The following is a 23,149-nucleotide window of genomic DNA, read 5'->3' as shown; positions in this document are numbered from 1 at the left end:
TGGTCTTCTCTAATAAGCTAGTTTTGGATCTCCTTTCTTAAATCACATATATATGTCCATCGGGTTGACAACTATCTATTATAAAACCCTCTTATAAATCATAAATAAGCAAATGAATTACACAAACATCAGACTCATTAAGAATGTCCAAGACGGGGAAAAATCGAATATGTTGAGCATGCTAAAAATGAATATCCTTAGAAGACATCAAGGATTATGTAACATTTTTTGAACCAGCATGCAGAATGAAGTTAACGCCATACTTGACCTGTGCATAAAGGATAACCCGGCCCTTTGGAGATGCGGTATGAAAAGCTGGAGAAGTTTCATGCATTTTTCTTCAAAACATCAAACCTATGACCTCCTCTATAATCTGTGGAGGACATGCCAAAGGGGAAAAAATAACTATTAAAAGTGTTTCACTGAAAGACATTTTATTCTAGGTCAATCATCTGTCACTCACTTAAATCAATGAGCACGGGCAATAGATCTCACCACATGGCTCATCTGCATGGGGAAACCATGCAAGAAGCCATTTGTTAATTGCAAATGCACACATAGCTAGCCTTCAAGAAGAGTTTTTTTGAAATAAAAATGTTTTTTGACCTACAAATGGGTATTCCCAATGCAACCACTCTGAGAATAGCACCTTTTTCTACCTAGGAATCTTCGTAGGTATACAAAAGTTATCATAGAAACACGCCACAGATGAAATTGGTGAGAGCCCTGGTAAAAATTGTGCTACTTCTCCTACTTTAAGAAGTATATAAAATCTAATATTAAAAAATATTGGGTTTGATTGGTTATTGAGGCCTTGTTTAATCACTAGTTACTGCAAAGCCTTGGCTATAGTTTCCTACTTGCAAGGTAGGAACTAAAAATAGTAATAATGTCAGTAGCAGTAGAAATAATTATATTAAACACAATAATCATCAACATCAATAGATTAGTAGAAGTCAGATTCAGCCCAAAAAAGATGTAGTAGCTAATAATAGCAAAGAGAAGAGGATTTAGTCTACGAATGGAAGACCCAACTTAAAATCCCTCCTGGCAATTGACATTATAGGACTAAGGATGTAACTGCTACCAAGGGAAATGATTTAAAGACTATTTTCTTAAGTGAGAGCTAATTATGGGAATATATTTGTGACACTTCAGACCTTTAAAAGATTATAATATTTAAGTAATTTCTCTGAGGTATTTATGTAATAGAAGTCATATATTTGTCGGGGAGGCTGTGAACAAATCTTTTCCTGGCTTATGGTTTATTCATGACTTTTTTTGCAGGCTATTTCTATTTATCTCCTATTCCATTATTACTGATGTTTATGATTTGATGTCTGAATTTGAATTTCTTGATTTTGTTTTTCAAAGAATCAGAAAGAAGAATGTTGTTTTCATTATTGACATCCTATATCCTATTAGTATCAATTTGTACTTGACAATGTTAAATATTATTTGTTTATAGGAAGTGGTATGGTTTTAAAGGTTATTAAGGGGGATCCTAAGATCAAAGGATAACTACCAAGTTCATTCATAGGTTGCAATATAATTAAATCTACTAAAATAGAAGGAATTTTTCTTCAATTAGTATATGCTGCCTAGGAATATATGTAAGAGGCCCTCTGGTATTAGAACATGTTCTTCTTTTAGGTTTATGTACCTGGACATGTCCTTAGTTTCTAGGAATAGAAAAATGTTGTGACAGTCGTTGCTTTGGCAGCATTTGTAAATGTTGGTGAAACTACTGCTTGATATGGGACTTACAATATAGAAATATGATGTCCCTATAGGTCAATCTATCTTTGATAACTTCCCATCTTTGATAAATAATACAGCTTAGAAATATAACAAAAAGGACCATAGAAGCCATGTTGGGTTGGATCAGATACATTATTATTGGTGGCATGCCTGGCAGTTGTTTGGGTCATCCACAAGGAAAAAAATGGCTTATTTTCTTATGTGTTGCAAAGTGTATATATTGCTACGTATTTTTATTTTCTTTTGAAGCTACTCTATCATGTACTAGAGAAGGCTACTCATTATTTATGACTTAGTTTACAGAACAAAAAGATCTTTGATCAATTGAGGGACATTCTTTTTTGATTAAATGATTCAACATTTTGGACAAAAAATGTCACAAAAACATTATACCTACCTATTCTTTAGTTGCAAAGTTTTGGATTTTAGAGGTTAATGAAATAAACATGTCCTAGCTTAGATCCCCTATAGGTAGACCATGAAGCCGAATGATATGAATTAACCCTAAATATTTTAATAAATTCTATAAGTACTTGTAAATCATACAAGCATCAGAGTATTCCTCCAACTCACCACTTCATTGCAAGAGTCCCACAGTGAAAAATGCACTACGAGACACTTCTTTACCTAGAACATGTGGAACTTGGAACAATAACAAGAAATAGCTCTTATAATGCTACAAGATGAGATGGTCACTCAAATTTTCCACTACATAGGAGAGTTGGTGGTCATTTAACTTGTCTACTACATTGTAGGAAAGGCCAGTATGCAGCAGGAGTGAAGTTCATAATATGATGCATTCCTTGGTTGTTAGCAACAACAAGGAACCTCTAAATGCATAAATTTACCAAATGAAAGAAAACTAACTTGGCAAATGTAATTAGTAATAATATGGAACCTGGGAGATTGTTTTATTGTAGCAGATTCTATTTCCCATTAGATAGGAGTATAGATATGTGAGTTGATGTATTAGAAGCAACATAAAATGTTGTTGACCACAATGCCATACATTGAAACAACATATGGATGACAATTATAATTGGTATGTTGCATCGTAACAACATATAGATTGTATGTGTTTCTTTCCTTTGAAATTAATGATGAAGCCTTGAACAGGGAAAGAATGTTATGACAACTGCAAGCTATTTTGTTTGTAAATCATAAATGGTCAGCTTATGTAGTTGTTTTGGTAGGCTATAGGTTTGTTTTATTGTTCAATATTTTGTAGAAATGGTAGATTCAGGGCTTCAATATATGAATCAACAATGCTTGGATCTATCTAGAAAGATAGCTTTTATATAGGAAGAGTTGACTGAATTGAAATCTAAAAATATTGCCAAAGAGCATACTTTAATAAGTCTTCAACCAAGATTGGATATGATATTTGAGGTACAAGATGAAAATGGGGATGTGCAAAAGGATGTGCAAAAGATTTTGCAGGATGTTTAGTGTGTTATGGTAGAAGAAGTTGAAGCACTTCCTACTACTCATGCTTGTGATAGGAAGCTACCAAAACAACTTGTGCCTTCACATGATTTTGGTAATCAAGAAAACTATTGACGTTACTGATCCCAAGCTTGAAAGTGTTATTTTTAAAGTTTATTTTTGTAGAGTAAATTGCCAATAAAGCTAGAAGTTCACATAATTTTCCATCCTCCAAACTACATGATCTAGATGTCATCATTGAGATATTTGCAAAATCCATAAATCAAATTTTGCATGTTATACTAAATATCATTGAGTTTATTTTAGAGCTATCATCAGTCCTGATCCAACTTTCTAAAATTTGTGATCCTTCTTTTGGTAAATGTGATGCTTGTAATGAATCAAGCATTGCTAACAATATAAAATTTGAAGTAGTTAAGTCTAATGACATTGAAAATAGGAAGCTTGATCCTAGTTCATTGAGAGAGGATACAACTTGTAGATCTTCTATGGCATCATATACAAGTAGTATAAATGAAAATACTAAGCTCAGTATGATTCAAAAGGAAAAAGAAGCTTCAATGTCCAAAGTGAAGGCTAGAATGGTTAGATATGCAGGTCTACAAGAAGAGATCACACAAGCAAAGGAAGAGAAAGACGAGTTAGACATAGAGTTAATGGTATCCAAAGAGAAGCCAATACAATAAAGGCCTCAGCAAGAGAGGGCTTTAGAGTCAAAACTTCAAGAGGAACACAAACACCATGTTTATGCTGAGGCAAAGTGTCAACAGCTACAAGAATTGTTGCAAATATTAGAGAAAGCTAGAAGAAAAAAATCCTTTTCCATAGCATGTCACTATGATTATATACTAGGTAGATGTGTTCCTAAACCTATTGAGATGTATGACAACATTGTTCATTAGAATGCATGTCGCTTGAATGGAAATCAAACGAGTGATTTAGATACTTCATGTGTACCAAAGCCAAGTAGAAAACCACAACATGAAATAACATCATCATTAACACTTGAAGCCCATTTTTTTTAATGAGGAATGATAAAACTCTAAAAATTTGGTGATAAGAGAGCCATGAAAAATTTGGGATAGATTTATGAAGGTTTCGGGTTGCCATTGGTACTGTTTTGTAAATAGGGCATGTGAGATTGACCTTTTAATGACTTATTATTTATTAATGAGCTAAATAATGGAATACAAGAACATAACACACCTATTACAATTTTTGAGATAATTAAACATGAAATACCAAGAATATTAGAAGTAATACCATATTTTGCAAATATAAAACCCTTAATTAATGTAATTAATAATGCACAAGAAGTAATAGAGAGCATGAAAGGAGCATGAAATAAAGCAGTGACTAACAAAATGCATTTGAACCAATAGAAAAAAAAACCATGACTACCAATAATGAAAGTTCACCTATATCCCTGGATAACCCTACTCTGTAAAAAATCCAAAATATGAATAATAAGTAATTTGATTTATAATGGGAGAGCTAGACAGATTGATTTTACCTAGCCTGACATCATGCCCTATTATTCTATAAGAGATCTTGCTTCTTGCCCACCAGAATAGCATTGAATGATCTAGCTAATATTCAACTTCATCATTATTAAAGGATGTTTCTTTCTCCCTTTAGTCTCTCAATGTATCCATTACAAGGAAGCCCCCTATCTATCATTGTGTCATCTCCCAGTGGGTCATCAAAATCTTTGACTATCTCTGTATGCAAAAGGGTACCCCTTCCGTATGCAAAGGCCCATCTACAAAAACTCTAGTGTTTTGGCTGAGCAATGGAGATCTTAACTCGAATAAAACCAATCAAACTCCTTTTCCCTCTATTTTTTTGCCCTTTCATTTATTTCTCACATTTTCCTTTTTTTCCCCTTGGTTTATTTCTAGCATTTTCCTAGGCGTTATATTAGCTAAAGTATAAAATGCTAGATGTTTTTCCCTAGATCATATAATAAATAATATGTATTTTGCAAAAATAAGTACATGTATTTAAAAATTTATTGTGATCAATGGTCTAGATATTTAAAGGATTATTTAATTGATAATACTCTTTTTACTTAAATATTCATATAGAAATTGTTGATGAAAAGTAATATTCATATAAAATTCTTCATAAAATACCTCATACTTAATTTCAACCATATTTATTTATTTATTTAATATATTAAAATATTATAAAAAAACTATAATTTTATTTGATTTATAATTTTGTATAGAAATAAAATGACAAATGCATATATAAATTAATTTTATATTTATATTTAATTTTTTATTTCTATATTTAGATTTGAATAACTAATTATTATTCATTTAATTAATTAATTGTTTAGTCATTTTTTTTGGGTGACTAATTATCAATGACTAAATAGTTATTCATTTATTTGGTAGTTTATTTAGTCGTATATTTAATCATTTTTATTTGGTTAATCTTATGATTTTATCTAATGACCAAATTAGTCACGTATTTAGTCACTTATAGTTGGAAATTGCAAAGAAATAGTAGAACATGATAAGTTTTAGTTGTGTGACTAAATTTTTTAGTAGCGTGACTAAATGTTTTAGTTGTGTAGTCACATATTTGCCAAAATGTACTAGTGAAAATCTCCTGCCAATAGTTGACTCTTTCCTCCCAATGGATAAGGTACTGGTCATATAAATCAGAGATGGTTGATAGTAAATTTTTCTTCTACATGTCAAAACAATTATAATTTCAAAGTCATTTTCATTTCATTTTGTTTAAGGTTATAATGCTAGTCACTACTTACATTTAATTTCTGAGTCTTAGGTAGCTACTATTTTTAGAAATACTTGTAAAACTCAAGGGGAATTATGACCAGATCTACTTATGAGGGATGCATATAATATTGAAAGCATTAAAGAAATTGGTAAACTGTGTATGTGCCTAAGGATAGAAGATAAGAATCAAAATGAAACTAAGATAATTTTCATACAACAATTTGCGTTAGAATCATCCCTAGGTACACCCACCTTGGTTTTGCAGAGCCTAAAGAGTAGGAAACCATCATTGGTTTTGTTGAAGTTTGGTCCAAGTGATTTACTTATATAATTATTAACATGAATTGGCTAATCCTTAGGTTATTTGAATATTATCATTGTGGTATTGAGTATTTTTTTGTTCAGTAGTTTCAAACACCAACAAAATGGTGACTCTATGGGGGAAAATAACACTTTAAGTGTCAGAAACTAGTGTATCATTTAACATCTATGTTTCCCTTGGGTAGAGTCTGAGGTAGGCATTTTCATGAGAACTTTTCTATGGTCTCGAGCGTTATTTGCATTTTATCTGTGATTATTAGTGAAAGAATTGTGATCTATTCAAAAGTATTTCCCATTTTGATAGGGTGGGTGGCGACTGACAAGGTTATAACCAGTGTCATTATTTAGAGATTTTTTGTCTCAAAATCATGTAAAATAAAAGGAACACATAGGAAAATGTGAGGAAAAACCTGGGAATCAAATTACAAACAAATCTCCCTCCTAGGGGAAGATAGAATTGGGCTGTGAAAAGATCTCATATGCATAGAGAAGACCATCCTCAAGAGCAAGTAATGAGGGGAGAGAATGTTCATTTTTCTACCTTGGAAAGGGAATCATCTTGCCAAAGTTCTAGATCCCATCTTGGATTGTCTGGTGATTACTTTTTTAGCACACCCAAAGTGTTATGCCAAGAAACTGTAAAGCTACACAATACACCCAGTCTAGACAAAAGGAATAGTGACAATAGTTTCCAATGAAGTACAAACCCTTTCTTATCTGACTATTCTCAAGGAGAAGTGGGACCAAAACATTTAGATTCTGAGAGTTTTAGTGATGAAAAAATTGCTATTTTTGAGTTTACTATCCTAGATCCTAATGAGATTGAAGTCTTGAGAATGCAACTTGCTAAGAAAGAAGCCATAAATAAGAAATTGCAAAACAAAAGGGAGGAAAAGATTACAAAATCCTTTGAAAAAAATTCAAACATTACTTAGGAGAATTGCTACCCTAAAGAAGAAAATAAAATAACAGCTAATGCATGGCAACTGGATATTATAGGTCAGGTTGAGCAGCTTAAAATAAAAGAACAAAAGTTGTTGGAAACTTAGAATATGAACCTAGAAGGACTTGTAATACAATAGATTAAGAACTATGGTGCTCTAGAAGCTAATAAAAATAAGGCAAAAGATGTAGGGCATACTGTCGAGGCTAAAGATAAAGGGAAACAAAAGGAGATGGGTGTTAAGATTAATGAACCAGCAACGATTGTTTAGATCCATGATTCCATGTCACTTTATGATATTGAGTTGGAGAAGAAAAGGAAAGAAAAGGATGCTTTGGTTAAAAGATTGGAGATTGTAGAAAATGAAGCAACCAGAGCTAAGATAAACAAGAAGATTAAATTCTTGGAGAATGCTAGAAGGCAATCTATAGTAATGCCTAAAGATGATGGTGGATCTAATGATGCAAATAAAAATACTACTAAGGTACATGTTCCATTCTTATCCTCATCTTCACATAAAGTAGATCTTAACAAATCTATTGGTGATGCTAGCACTAGTAACATTGTGGGTAATAATATGAAAGATATTGACCATCATCCTAAGATTGATTTACAAAGAAGACCTTTCCAGTTAGAGGACTATATGAAAATATGTTTCGATGGAATAAAAGGTTGCCTAAATTTGCTGGGAGCAATGCTATCACTTGTGAGGACCATTTGAATGGTTTTCTTGATATGATGAGTGATTATGAGGTTGAGGCTGAAGATGTTATTATGAAATTGTTTGTTCAATCATTAATTGAAGATGCTAGAGAATAGTTCAAGAGACTTCTTGAATTATCTATTGTTGACTAGAAGGATATTGAGTATTGTTTCAAAGAGCAATATGGTAACAAGCAGAATCAAAGCTATATCCTAGGTGAATTTAGTAATATTAAGAGGTTACCTAATGAGTTTGTCACTAAATTTAATAATAGGTTCCAAAAAAGAATGTATAAACTTATGCAAGCCATGCAAGTTGATGACAATATCTGTTTGATCACCTATTTGAATTCTTTTGATGGAAAAATGGCATACCAGGTTAGGGATAAAGAACCTAGGACTTTAAGAGATGCTTTCAAAATTGCCATAAATGTGGAAAATGATTTGAGAATTTTAGGAAGGCTTGAAAGTAAGAGAGATGACCCTAAATTGTTTGGAAATAAGGGAAACAAAAAGGAGGATAACAGGGATGGAAGTGGAAAAAAGAAAGGGCCTAGTGAGAAGTCAAGTTCTAACGTTATAAAGAATCTAAATATCCCTCAGGTAAAAAATGATAGGAGTCCTACTAAAAATAGGGTCCCTTACTAGTCAAATTTTGATAAACACAATAGATTGCAAAATTTCCCTTATACTACAACCTGGAAAGATGGTCAGCCTAATGTTCCTTCCCCCAAGAATACTAACAATAAGGTCACCCTTGATCCCTTATCCAAAAACTCTATAAATTTAGTAGAAGATCTTGAATTCACTGCTGAACCTACATGGTGCTTTGTGTGTCAATTATCTCGTGCCCTTGAATCTTATTCAGTAGCCTTGTCCTTGCTTAGAAATTAGATTGTAGTAGAAAAATGTAAAGAACATGAGGAAAACAATGATGATGTAGGATGTAACATGTTTGATTCATACTATGATTATTCTAATTGCGAGGATTATGATAGAGATGTAAATGAGCAAAGGTAGTTTCAGAATAAAGTGCAACAACAAGTATTCTCTAATGAGAGTGATGTTGAAGATAATGTGTGTAATATGGTAAGTGCCAAAGAAGAGGTCACATTAAGGAATCCCTCCAAGGAAGAGAGTGATCAAATTAATGCAAACACGATAGCTCAAGTATAGATTAGAAACATGGCTCAAAAGGAGGGTAATGACAAGGTGGCTAGTATGTGTATAAAGGGAGTTAATCCTAGAAAAGGGGAAGCTATGAAGCCTAAAGAAATCTCTATTGAGAAGGTTAAAATTACCAACAAAAAATGGGAACCAGCAAAGGAGATTAATTTCAAGGCTTATGAGTTCCCAAATAATACTCCAAAGAAGTCAGATGAGAAGATACCAAAAGCAATCATTACAAGTGACAAGAATCACTAAGGTGTTGTAAATACTTTTGGTAAACATCATGATAAAACAAGTATTGTTATTGATAGCCCATCAGATTCTTCTATAGATATGACTATAGTGTTATCAGAAATCACTTTTAAAATCCCATTGTCTGAATTGTTAAGAATCCCTGGACATAGAAATAAAGCTTTAGCATGGTTGGGAGATACTAGTATAAATGTGAAACATGAGTGTAATGAAAATCATCATCCCAAGGATAATTTTGTAAACCAATGTTTGGAAAATGTTAAGCCATTTTTCTTAACTATTTTAATAAATGGTAAACTATTAAAAAATTGCATGATTGACTTTGATGCTTCCAATACTGTGATGCCTTTTGAAATAATGAAGGAATTAGGCTCAAAGGTAGATACTACTCGAGGAAGATGTTGTGCTATGGATAAAAGAGAAGTGACAGTCATATGTACTATTAATTCTTTACCATATAGACTAATAGCTTGTCCTGACAAAGAACTTATTATAAGTGTATTGGTTGTTGATATTTCACCTTAGTATGACATATTGTTATCTAGAAAATGGAGTGCTTTCATGGGAGGGAGTCTACAATGTGATTTATCATTTGCTACCTTTAACATTGAGGGGGATTTGATAAAAGTGAATAGGGAGCCTAAAAGTATATACATGATAGAAGAAGATGTAGAGAATAATATGACAAATTTGTGGATATAGATATTAATGCATTCTAAGCTGAGGTTTTGACTTTGAAAAAATCCAAGCATAAGTCTTAGATGGAAGTAGAGGCTAACACAAAGACAGACAAAGGTGATTTATGGATTATGTTTTTTGATGCTGCATGCTGGGATGATGGATTTGGTGCAGGTATTTTGTTGATATCTCTAGCAAAGGCAACATACAAATTGTTCTTTGCTTTAGGTTTCCTTTGTACCAACAATATAGAAAAATATGAGGCTTTACTATTAGGCCTTAGACTAGCTCATAAGAATGGGATAAAATGTTTACATGTTATAGGAGATTCGAAATTGGTTGTATCCCAAGTAAGAAATACTTATGTGTCAAAGAATAAAAGATTAAAACAATACAAAAATGTTGAATGGGATATGATTGAATGTTTTGATGCATTTAACTTTGAAGGATAGGACTAATAATAATATAGTATGCTTACTAGAAAATATAGCAATAAAGCCTGATGATATCACTTTTGCTAGTGTGTCTAAAATTGAGATTCAAACTAGGCCTTCTATCCCTGATAATGTCTAGAATTGGAAAGTATTTAAAGATGATAAGGATATTTCATAAGAATTGAACTAGGTGGTTACAGTTGATAAATTCAATTACAAGTTAATTGAACAAGATTTCCTTCCAATAGTTGACTCTTTGTTCCCAATGGATAAGGTACTGGTCATATTAATCAGAGATGGTTGACAATAAATTCTACTTCTACATGTCAAAACAATTATAATTTTAAAATCATTTTCATTTCATTTTTTTTGAGGTTATAATGCTGGTCACTACTCATTTACATTTAGTTTCTGAGTCTTAGGTAGCTGCTATTTTGAAAAATACTTGTAAAACTCTAGGAGAATTATGACCAAATCTGCTTATGAGGGATGCATATAAACTTGAAAATATTCAACAAATTGGTAAATTGTGTATGTTGGAATGTTCAAAATGGGAAGAGTACTTCTGAAAGGGGGGGTGAGGTGAATCAGAAGTATCACACTTTTATCCTTTTTCATTCCTTTAAATCAAATAATTGAAAAATAAACTGCATGCATGTAAACATATAAATGAACATAAAGTAAACACATGCAATAACACATAATGCCAGATTGGTTAGCCTAGAAACCCTCAAGGAATAAGAAGGTAAAACTAGGGTGGGGTTGATACCCACAAAAATTACTACAGCAATAAATGTTTAACCACTTCTAATGGTCTGCCCTGTAAAAGGCCTGCCCTATTAAAGGATTACACTATGTGAATAGTGACCTAATTAGAGGATTTAGAAACACTTTACATGAAGTGTCACCCTATTAAAGGATTTACAATAGGTTATTAAACCCACCTAACACAATAGGATTCTCAATCACCTTCTCCAAAGGTTCTCCTACCTAGCTGTTAAGCTAAACTATTAATATAGGATTTCCAACTTCTAATAGAATGGCAAGAAAATATTAGAACAATGAACTTGATAGTATGCAATCTATAATTGCTAGATTTAGGTACTTGATCTAATCTCTTTGATCAATGATCCTCTGAGATTTGATATTTGATCATGTCCCTTATTCCATGTGCTATTCTAATCAACTGAATATGAAATTACTACTCTGTTCCTCTAAGTCTTACTCTTTTCACACTGAATTTCACTATAATTTTCCTATACACTATTCTCTTCCACATATGCAATGGAGTTTTTGACCTCCTTTTAAAGATTTTGAAGACTTAGGGTTAGGTATGGATCTATAATCCATATTGAATCTTTAGGTTCTTGCTCATTACTTGCATTCACCTCATTGGTTGCAAGTCTTCTCCATTTTTCTAATTGGCTACATGTTCATTACCTAGGAAATGTAAAAGATTCATTCTTATCCTTTTTGTCCTTCAAAATCACTCTATATCAGCTCTAAAAATGGTTTACATCTGATTTTGTGAGGGCACAAACTCATATGCAAATTCTATGTTACTCGGCATGTACTAAACTACTGGTGCTCGGCACACATACTATCTTGGATTGTTCGACACTTATATGATTTTGGTTCACTCAACATATGAAGCATTCTAGCTTGCTTGGCATCAACTATGAATCAGAGCCTATATATCACTTGGCACTTATATACTGCTTAGTACTTGAAGACACTTGACACCTATTCGAATTTTGACCCAGCACACACTGTGGCTTGGCATGCATAGTATACTTGGCTTCAACATAGAAAGTGATTAAGAATGTTGACACTCAAATGTCAAAATTATTTAAGACCAAAAATGTATGTTCCTAAAGATAGAAGATGAGAATCATCATGAAACTAAGATAATTTTCATACAATAGTTTGCATTAGAATCATCCCTAGGTATACCCACCTTGGTTTTGCAGAGCCTAATGAGTAGGAAACCATCCTTGGTTTTGTTGAAGTTGGGTCCAAGTGGTTTACTTATATACTTGTTAATAGGAATTGGCTAATCCTTAGGTTATTTGAGTATTATCATTGTGGTATTGAGTATTTTGTTGTTCAGTAGTTTCAGACACCAACAAAATGGTGACTCTACTAAGGAAAATAACACATTAGGTGTCATAAACTAGTGTATCATTTAAGATCTGTGTTTCCCTTGGGTAGAGTCTAATGTAGACATTTTCATGAGAACTTTTCTATGGTCTCGAGGGTTATTTGCATTTTGTATGTGATTATTAGTGAAAGAATTATGATCTATTCAAAAGTTTTTCCCAATCTGATAGGGTGGGTGGTGACTAAAAAGGTTATAACTAGTGTCATTATTTAGAAGTTTTTTGTCTCAAAATCATGGAAAACAAAAGGAACACATGGGGAAATGTGAGGAAAAATTTGGGTATCAAATTACAAACTGATCTCCCTCTTAGGAGAAGAAAGAATTGGGTTGTGAAAAGATCTTAGATGCATAGAGAAGGTCATCCCAAAGAGAAAGTAATAAGAGGATAGAATGTTCATTTTGCTACTATGGAAAGGGTATCATCTTGCCAAAGTTCTAGATCCCATCCTAGACTGTCTGGTGATGACTTTTTTAGCACACCCAAAGTGATATGCCAAGAAACTATAAAGCTACACAATACACCCTGTCTAGACAAAAGGAATAGCAACAATCTTTTTCAATGAAGTGCAAAACATTTATTGTCTGACTATTCTCAAGGAGAAGTGGAACCAAAACATTTAGATCCTGAGAGTTTCAATGATGAAAAAACTTCTAGTTCTGAGTTTACTATCCTAGATCTTGATGAGATTGAAGTCCTAAGAATGTAGCTTGCTAATCAAGAAGCCACAAATAAGAAATTGCAAAAGAAAAGGGAGGAAAAGATTATGAAAGCCTTTAAAGAAAAGCAAACATTACTTAGGACAATTTCTACCCTAAAGAAGAAAAATAAATTAGCAGCTAATGCATGCCAACCAAAGACCATAGGTCAAGTTGAGCAGCTTAAAATACAAGAAAAAAAGCTGCTAGAAACTCAGAATATGAACCTAGAAGGACTTATAATACAACATATTAAGAACTATACTACTCTAGAAGTTAATAACAATAATGCAAAAGATGTAGGGCATGTTGTTTAGGCTAAAGATAAAGGGAAACAAAAGGAGATGGGTGTTAAGATGAATGAACCAACAAAGATTATTCAGATCCATGATTCCATGTCACTTTCTAATAGTGAGCTAGAGAAGACAAGGAAAGAAAGGGATGCTTTGGTTAAAAGATTGGAGATTGCAGAAAATGAAGTAGTCATAACTAAGATAAACAACAAGATTAAATTCTTGGAGAATGCTAGAAGGCAATCTGTAGTAATGCCTAAAGATGATGGTGGATCTAATGATGTAAATCAAAATACTAGTAAGGTACATGTTCCTTTATTATCCTCATCTTCACGTAAAGTAGATCTTAACAAATTTATTGGTGATGCTAGCACTAGTAATACTGTGAGTAACAATAGGAAAGATGTTGATCCTAACTTAATCCCACAAGAAATAAGGAAAAGATTTCCAAAATGTGCTTGGAACAATGCTATCACTTGTGAAGACCATTTGAGGAGTTTCCTTGATATCATGAGTGATTATGAGGTTGAGGCTAAAGATGTTATTATAAAATAATTTGTTCAATCATTAACTAAAGATGCTAGAGAATGGTTCAAGAGACATCCTGAATTATCTATTGTTGATTGGAAGGATATTGAGTACTATTTCAAAGAGCAATAAGGTGACAAGCAAAATCAAAGATATATCCTAAGTGAATTCAGTAATATTAAGAGGTTAACTAATGAGGCTATCCCTAAATTCAACAATAGGTTCCAAAAAAGAATGTATAAGCTCATGCAAGCCATGTGAGTTGATGACAAGATCTATTCGATTACCTATTTGAATGATTTTCATGGAAAAATGGCATACCAGCTTAGGGATAAAGAACCTAGAACTTTAAGAGATGCTTTCAGAATTGCCATAAATGTGGAAAACAATTTGAGAATTTTAGGAAGGCTTGAAAGTAAGAGAGATGACCCAAAATTGTTTGGAAATAAGGGAAATAGAAAGGAGGATAACAGGGGTGGAAGTGGAAAAAAGCAAGAGCCTAGTGAGATAAGTCATGTTCTAAATGCTATAAAGAATCTAAATATCCCTCAGGTAAAAAATGATAAGAATCTGACTAAAAATAGGGTCCCTTACCAATCAAATTTTAATAGATAGAATAGATTGCAAAATTTCCCTTATACTACCACCTGGAAAGATGGTCATCCTAATGTTCCTTCCCCCAAGAATACTAACAATAAGGTCACCCCTGATCCCTTATCCAAAAACTCTATAAAATTTAGTAGATGATCTTGAATTCACTATTGAACCTACATGGTGCTTTGTGTGTCAATTACCCCATGCCCCTGAATCTTGTTCAGTAGCCTTGTCCTTACCTAGAAATTAGACAATAGTAGAAAAATGTCAAGAACATGAGGAGAACAATGATGATGTAGGATGTAACATGTTTAAGACACACTATGATTATTCTGATTGTGAGGATTATGACAGAGATGTAAATGAGCAAAGACAGTTTCAAAATAAAGTGCAACAACAAGTATTCTCTAATGAGAGTGATGTTGAAGATAATGTGTGTAATATGGTAAGTTCCAGAGAAGAGGTCACATTAAGGAATCCCTCCGAGGAAGAGATTTATCAAGTTACTACAAACATGATAGCTCAAGTATAGACTAGAAACATGGCTCAAAAGCAGGGTAATGACAAGGTGGTTAGTTTTTTTATAAAGGGAGTTATTCCTAAAAATGGGGAAGCTATGGAGCCTAATGAAATATCTACTGAGAAGGTTAAAATTACCAACAAAAAATAGGGACCAAACAAGTACAATAATATCAAGGCTTGTGAGTTCCCAAATAATACTCCAAAGAAGTTAGATGAGAAGATACCAAAAGAAATCATTACAAGTGACAAGAATCACCAAGGTGTTGTAAATACTTTTGGGAAACATCATGATAAAAGAAGTATTGTTATTGATAGCCCATCAAATTCTTCGATAGATATGACTACAGTGTTATAACAAATCACTATTAAAATCCTTTTGTCTGGATTGTTAGGAATCACTAAACATAAAAATAAACCTTTAGCACGATTAGGAGATACTAGTATAAAGGTGAAACATGAGTGTAATGAAAATCATGGTCCCAAGGAAAGGAGTAAAGAAAAGGTAGAAGAAGAAAAAGTTGAAGTAGTTGTGTTTCAAATTCCTTATTTTTTTTGGATAATTTTGTAAACCAATGTTTGGAAAATGTTGAGCCATTTTTCTTAAGTATTTTAGTAAATGGTAAACTATTGAAAAATTGCATGATTGTCTCTGGTGCTTCCAATAATATGATGTCTTTTCAAATAATAAAGGAATTAGGCTTGAAGGTAGATACTACTCAAGGAAGATGTTGTGCTATGGATAAAAGGGAGGTGACAGTCATAGATACTATTAATTCTTTACCATATAAACTAATAGCCTATCCTAACAAAGAACTTACTATGAGTGTATTGGTTGTTGATATTCCACCTTAGTATGGCATGTTGTTATCTAGATAATGGAGTGGTTCCATGGGAGGGAGTCTACAATGTCATTTATCATTTGCTACCTTTAACATTGAGGGGAATTTGATAGAAGTAAATAGGGAGCCTAAAAGTATATACATGATAGAAGAAGATGTAGAGGAAAATATAACAAATATTGTGGATATAGTTTTAATGCATTCTGAGCTAAGGTTTAGTTTTTGAAAAAATCTAAGCATGAGTCTCAGATGGAAGTAGAGGCTAACACAAAGATAGACAAAGGTGATTTATGGACTATGTCTTTTGATGGTGCATGCTGCAAGGATGGATTTGTTGCAAGTATTTTGTTGATATCTCTAGTAGGGGTAACATACAAATTCTCCTTTACTTTAGGTTTCATTTGTATAAAAAATATAGTAGAGTATGAGTCTTTACTATTGGGCCTTAGACTAGCTCATAAGAATGGGATAAAATGTTTACATGTTATAGGAGATTCTAAATTGGTTGTATCTGTCCAAGAATAAAAGATTAAAACAATACAGAAATGTTGTATGGGATATGATTGAATGTTTTGATGTATTTGGGATAACCTGGAAGGATATGACTAATAATAAGATGGTAGACTTACTAGAAAATATAGCAATAAAGATTGATGATATCACTTTTGTTGGTGTGTCGAAAATTGATATTTAAACTAGGCCTTGTGTCCTTGATAATGTTCAAAATTGGCAAGTATTTGAAGATGATAAGGATATTTTGAGATTTTTGAATTGTGAGAATGTGTTGGTAGGACAAGAAATTGATTGTGTAGCTTATGTAGAGAATATATATGGAAAAGATACTATATTTGAGTAGGAAATTGTGCAATTGAAGACAAAAAAAATCCCAAAGGGTCTAGTTGTTTTAGAATTTTTTTTTGACAACCAAGACAGGTCACACATGAACACTAGTGAATATAATGCCAAAGATCTAGAGGAGGTAAATTTGGGAACTGAGGAAACACCTAAAAAGGTATATATTGGTAAGAAATTGCCTCCTAAAATTAGAAAAGATCTGATAGACCTCCTCAGCAAGTATAGACATGTATTTGCATGGTCATATGGTGATCTAAGAGCCTATAGGGAAGATCTTTTTCAGGATGAGATCCCTTTGAAACCAGATGCTAAACTTTTTAGGTAGAAACAAAGGCCAATAAATCCAACTTTGGCTCCCAAAATGCAAGAGGAACTAATCAAATTAAGAGATTTAGGAATCATAAAGCCTATTAGACATTCTTCTTGGGTATCCAGTTTAGTTCTTGTTAGGAAGAAAAATGGAAGCATAAGGTTATGTGTTGACTTCAAGAATCTTAATATATCTTCATTAAAGGATAATTATGGATTGCCAAATAAGGAAGTTATGTTGAAAAGGGCCATTGGTTCTGAGCTTATGTCTATGATGGATGGATTTTTAGGTTATAATCAAGTGGTTGTTAAAGAATCAGAACAGTTCAAGACTGCTTTTACTACTCCATGGGGTACTTATGTTTATGTCATGATGCCTTTTGTGCTTACTAATGCTGGGGCTACTTTTCAAAGGGCTATGGATGTGGATTTTGCTGATATTATTGATAAATTTCTAGTTGTGTATCAGGATGACCTCACTACTTATTCCAAGGATGAGAATGATCATTGCATACATTTGGAAAATGTATTTATTAGAGCCTTTGAGTACGGTATCTCTTTAAATCGAAGTAAATGTAATTTTTGTGTTGCTAAAGGAAAGCTATTAGGCCATCTAGTTGGCAAGCATAGAGTGAGGATTGACCTTGAAAGGGTAGAAGCAATAGACATGATTCAAAAACCTAAAAGTGTTAAGGGAATTCAGTCATTTTTTGGATAGATCAACTTTCTTAAAATATTTGTGACTAATTTTGCAGAGATTAGTAGGCCTATATCAAGGATGCTACAGAAAGGGTCTAAGATAAGATGGGAAGGTGAACCTAGTATTGCATTCTAGAAGATCAAGCAACCTATTAAAGATGCACTTGTTCTCAGAGCACCTAATTATGACAAACCAATGCATATATTTTCTTATGCCTCATTTCACACTGTTGCTGCAGTACTGTTACAGAAAAATGAGGAAGGTTATGAGCAACCCATCGCATTTTTTAGCAAATCTTTGCAAATAGCAGAACTTAAGTATGATATAAATGAAAAATAGCCATATGCACTAGTGAAAGGGGTAAAAGCCTTTAGATGTTACTTAATGGGAGCTGCTATTATTGCATTTGTTCCTACTGTTGCTGTGAAGGATACTTTTTCATAACAAGAGGTATCTGGCAGGAGATGTAGATGGGTTAATCGAATACAAGAGTTTAACATTGATATTTAGATTACCAAATTGGTTAGGGGTCAAGGTTTGGCCAAATTGATGACATAAGCCAACCTAGAGGCAAACCAAATCAATCAACTTAATGATAGTTGTAGGGATGATCTTTGTGATATGGATACCTCTGATTGGTACAAAGATTTGATTTATTATTTTTAAAACATGAAATCTCCATTAGAGTTAATAGACAACCAAAAAAAATCCCTTAAGTTACAGGGCATAAGGTATTTTATAGTGCAAGGTCAATTATAGTGGAGAAATATGGAAGAGGTACTTTTGAAGTGTGTAGATGAAATTGACTCTAGAAGGATTCTAAAAGATATGCATGAAGGTGTATGTGGTGGTCATTATATGGCTAATAACACTGCTCATAAAATTCTTAGGGCTAGCTTTTGGTGGCCAACACTTTTCAGATATGCTCATGAGTTTGTCAAGACATGTGATGCTTGGCAAAGGTTTAGTGGAAAGTTAATTTTTTTTTGGAATTTACCATTAAGACCTATTGAAGTACAAGCACCATTTCAAAAATGGGGAATTGATTTCATTGGTGAGATCTCAAATAGGTCCAGTGTTGGACATTCTTGGGTGCTAGTAGCTACAGATTACTTCACTAAGTGGGTTGAAGCAATTCCTACTAAGAATGCAACAAGTAAGGTGGTGATTAATTTCATTCTAAATAATATTATGACCAAGTTTGGATGCCCATAGAAGATTGTAACTAATAATTCTATGTGTTTTAGATTTGGGGAATATAATTTTTTTTGTAAGAAGTATGGCATTACAGAGTACACATCATCACCCTATCATCCCCAAGGGAATGGTCAAGTAGAATCAAGTAATAAAAGTATATTTAAAATCATCAAGAGTATTTTAGGAGAAAACAAGAAGGCCTGGGATTCAAAATTGCCATTAGCTCTGTGGGATAATAGGGTTACTATGAAAAAGGCCATTAGATGTGCTTCATTTGATTTTATTTATGGTATATAGGCTAGACTTCTACATAATAACTTAAAAGAGATGTATAAATTTGTTCAACTATATGAAGATGATATATTTGATGAGATGCAACTCAGAATGGATGATATTTTGCAATTAGAAGAAGCAAGGAGAGAGTCTTCTATTTAGAATACCAAGTTACAATCACAAATGAAGCAATTATATGAAAAAAAGGCCATTGAGAGGAAATTTGAAATAGGTGACATGGTGTTGATGTGGAATTCTAGAATGGAAGATAAAGGAAAGCATTGTAAATTTGACCCAATTTGGCTTGGCCCATATAACATTTGTGATACAAATGGAGAAGATTCATATTTTTTGAAGCATTTAACTAGAGATATTCTTGAATTTCTAATTCATGGAAAATTCTTAAAGAGGTACTTTTCCTAAAGTATTTGTTTTCCATGAACAATAGTTTTATGGTTTCCTTGTGCTCTTGTACATTTTGTATATTTTGTAGATCCTTGTAAATATCTCTATGTAGTCTAGTTCCCTATTCTATTGTCTTATTTTATGCTCTCTGAAGAAGTTGTCATTCATGCACCAAGTATGTGGTTTGGCCTTCCATAGATTTTGAATTCTTGCATAGACTCAAGTAGTCTATCATCCCCAAATAGAGCCACTATTAGTCTGATTTTTCACAATATAGAGAAATTTTAAAATTTTAGTGAAAAATCATTTAAGTCATTATATTATGCAGATTAGGGTTTCCTTCCTTATATTTTTCAAATGATTAGGTTTCCCTAGTCTTGCCTTGGTTCATGTGTTGTTTGAATTCTATTAAATTCTCAAGGATTTTCATCAACACAGTCATTAAAATACCCTAAGTATGTAAAAACCCTAGGTCTCTTTTCAAATTTTCAAAAGGGGTAAAGCACTTAAGTTTTTCCCTTTACAGTCTTACAATGTAGGGTTTCATGTAAGAATGAAATACCTTTTTGATCATGTCTCCGTGGTCACATTTTATCATGCAACATATAGGCATAAAGGATTTCATGTTCTATGAGGATACACTTTTTCTTTTCATAGTAGTGGAATAGTTCATTTTGAGGTTCCCTGATCATACATTTGATTCTTGGGGGAAGAGGCGTAAAGGCTTCTTATATTTTGATAGGCAGGGTATTATATAGTGGCAAATTTTCATATTTTGGCGAATTTGACATTTTGCTAATGTTATTTTTGGCAATTTTTAAGCCCTTCCATGGTTTCCTAGTCGCCAAGCTTTGTTGGGTTTACCTAGTTGCATTGTAATCACCAAGGCAAATGTTACGTTTCAATTTTTTCATGGTTGTATTTGCCTTTCATGCAATCAACCAGGTAACGCTTATCGTGGAATGTTCGTTGGGTTTCAAGTTTCTATTTTGTGCAGTATGGGAGAATTCGCCATCCCAGTTTCATTTTATCATGGAGGAGTTGGCTCATTTCATGTTATGGAAAGTCGAGGAGTCGGCTCGTTTCGCCAACACACTTTCATTTTGTCGTGGAGGAGTCAGCTTGTTTGGCATGGTAAATTGGTAATTGTATTGATTTGTAATATGTATAAATCCAAATTCACCCAAGCATTGAGACACTCACTAAATACCACTGGCACTCTATCAAATTTCTGGCAGTGCAGGACACATTGCAGGCATGACTCAGACTCCAGGGATAGCTTCCACAAGTGGTGGTACACTGGTATGTGCAGTTGTGTTGTAAAATACTCTCCTTGAGCTTATGTAGTTTAATTTAATCAAAAGCTTATCTACAATTTCCTTTCTTATCTCATTTTCATTAGAATAATTTCAAAAAGTGGACGCAATGCTGAAAGTTGCTGGTGATGTTAATGGTTTTTAAAGCTTGCATGCATGGATTCATGAAAATGTGAAGTCTATTTCCTACCAACTTTAAAGTGAGATTCATGAAAGATTCCCTTGAAGTATCTTCCCTTTAACTGTTGCGAACATGTGAAATCCTTGCCATCATGGTCTCATGGCTACTGGAAGTCTTTTCCCTTTAACCACTACAAACATGCGAAATCCTTGCCATCGCGGTCTCGCTGCTACTGGAAGTCTTTCCTTTTAACCGCTACGAACATACGAAATCCTTGCCATTGTGGTCTCGCAGCTACTGGAAGTCTTTTCCCTTTAACTGCTACAAACATGCAAAATCCTTGCCATCGCGATCTCCTGGCTAGTGGAAGTGTTTTCCCTTTAACCACTGCAAACATGTGAAATCCTTGCCATCGTGGTCTCGCAGCTGCTAGAAGTCTTTCCCTTTAACCACTGCAAGCATGTGAAATCTTTGCCATCACAGTCTCATGGCTGCTGGAAGTCTTTTCCCTTTAACAGCTGTGAACATGTGAAATCCTTGCCATCATGGTCTCGCAGCTACTAGAATTATTTTCCCTTTAACCACTGTGAACATCTGATGGTGTGATCTCCCTTTTTCGTGACTTCACAACATAAAAGTTCACCATCATTTAAACCGGCGATGATGCAATCTCTACCCTCCTCATGATTTTGCAACACAATCTCTTTTATCTTTTCAATTGGCGATGATGCAATCTCTGCCCTCCTCACGGTTTCACAACACACAAACTATTAACTTTCACTTTGACAATGACATTGTGATAGACCTATTAAAGCCTTTCTCACAGTTTTGCAACTTCCAACTTCAAACTGATGAAACCCTTTGCGAACCTCCAATGCCATTGACTTCGAGTATACTTTTTTTAACCTTGAAATTGAATACAATGAAATGATTTGCCCAAAAATAAAAATTTTACTATGATTATTATTTTTTGTTCACCAATGTATAAATATTTTGTGGTTTTAAATGGATACTAAAAGTAATACTACTTGTTCTTAGGGAAGTAAAGTTTAAACAGATTATCAATGGATCGAGGTGTTAGGGGAGGGTGAGTCTGTAACTAGTATTGCTCAGTCTCAAGGAAGTGACAAGGGTAAGAACCCCAAGGGTAGTAAAGGGATTAATCTTACATCAAAATGCTGAAAAATTAGAGATACTACCATAAAGGCTTTCTTTGGAATTGACAATGTCTCTGGTCCACCAACTTTGGCAAGTACAAGTGCAGAAGGAAATCACAATACCTCACCACCACTAGAAGAGTAGGTTGTTATTCAATTAAATCAAAATGCATCAAATGAGGATAAAAATGTTCGAACTATAGAAGATGTTGTAATAGAAGATAATATTGATGTTGTTAGAAAGAAAAGAAAAAGGAATGTATAAATGGGGCGGGAGTGGGAAATGAAAAGGACTTTCCAAGTTGATTGGGTAGCAAAGTACTAGTTTATTGAACCAGTCACAAACAATGATGAACCACCAACAAAATGCAAGTGTACAATTTGTACCTGGAAAACTAAAAGAGAGAAAAAGTTGTAGTTAAAGCTCAACACTATAGAAAAACATATTGGTAAGGTTTATGAAAAACAAATCATAGATGGAAAGGAAGTAGCGGTAGTGAGATGGAAATCAAAGGAAGAATGCCTTCATGTTAAGTATGCCATAGAATATGAAGAGCATTTCAAGAAAATAGTGGTAATTGGTAGTGGCAATAGTGGCAATCCAATCAAGGATGAGCTTCAACATGCAGCCAATGATGCAAACTTGGCAAAGACCATTCAGATGAGTGTTATTTTTCATATTCTATCTAGAAGGTGTCCTATGAGAAACTTTTTAGAATATGGTAA

This window comes from Cupressus sempervirens, chromosome 6 (assembly GCF_028749045.1).
Source record: "Cupressus sempervirens isolate cs-2001-9-10 chromosome 6, ASM2874904v1, whole genome shotgun sequence".
Lineage (NCBI taxonomy): Eukaryota > Viridiplantae > Streptophyta > Pinopsida > Cupressales > Cupressaceae > Cupressus > Cupressus sempervirens.
Note: the sequence above shows the minus strand (reverse complement) of the source record.